Raw genomic sequence first — 747 nt, forward strand, 5'->3', positions numbered from 1 at the left:
GTCATGGAAAAGAAAGGGAGAGGTTGGAGTCTTCGGGGACGAGAGGAATTAAAGGTGTCTCTTACCGCAGAGAGCTTAAACGAAGGTGTGTCTCTACCAGTGGCCGCGCAGGGGAAAGGCTCGGAGTTGTAAGGAAATGGGAGGTGTTTCTAATGTTTATTTTTGCCTAGCAACCCACAGCCGACTGCTTCCTCAGCAGCCGTCCACACGCGCCTCTCTGCCTCCCCTTGTCCTAGCGACTGGAGAGCGGTCACTTGGTGTCAGTAAATCGGGAAGGGTGTGTGTGGTGGAGGTGAAGGTGGGAGGGAAGCCCCCTCCTTCGCCCATGCTCGGGGGTCAGCGGGCTAAGCTGCGGCCCTCCACCGGGCTTGACTTACCGAGGTGACCCTCGCACAACTAAGTTATTTACATGATAAACTGAGGGAGAGGGGTGGTTAAGCCATTGGGACCGCGATGGGGAGCAGTATTGTTCGTGAGACGCCATTAGATGCGAAAGCAGAAAATGCATTTGTATTTGGGGGCGCGCATGGAAGGGGAGGGGTCTCTGCAGCGATTTCTATGGGAGGGAAACAGTGGTAGGTTGCGCTGTAGGGAAGGAGGGGCGCTGCAGGGGCTGGAGAGGACGGGGAGGGTAAAGGTCGTTAGCCGGGGAGCCGAAGGAAGCGGTGCAGATGGCCGGAGGGGAAGGCGTGGGGCGAGCCAAGGCCGCAGAGTTTTCCGGGGAGTGGAGGGGTGGCCACGCGGATG

Source organism: Pteropus alecto, unplaced genomic scaffold, assembly GCF_000325575.1.
Source record: "Pteropus alecto unplaced genomic scaffold, ASM32557v1 scaffold76, whole genome shotgun sequence".
NCBI lineage: Eukaryota > Metazoa > Chordata > Mammalia > Chiroptera > Pteropodidae > Pteropus > Pteropus alecto.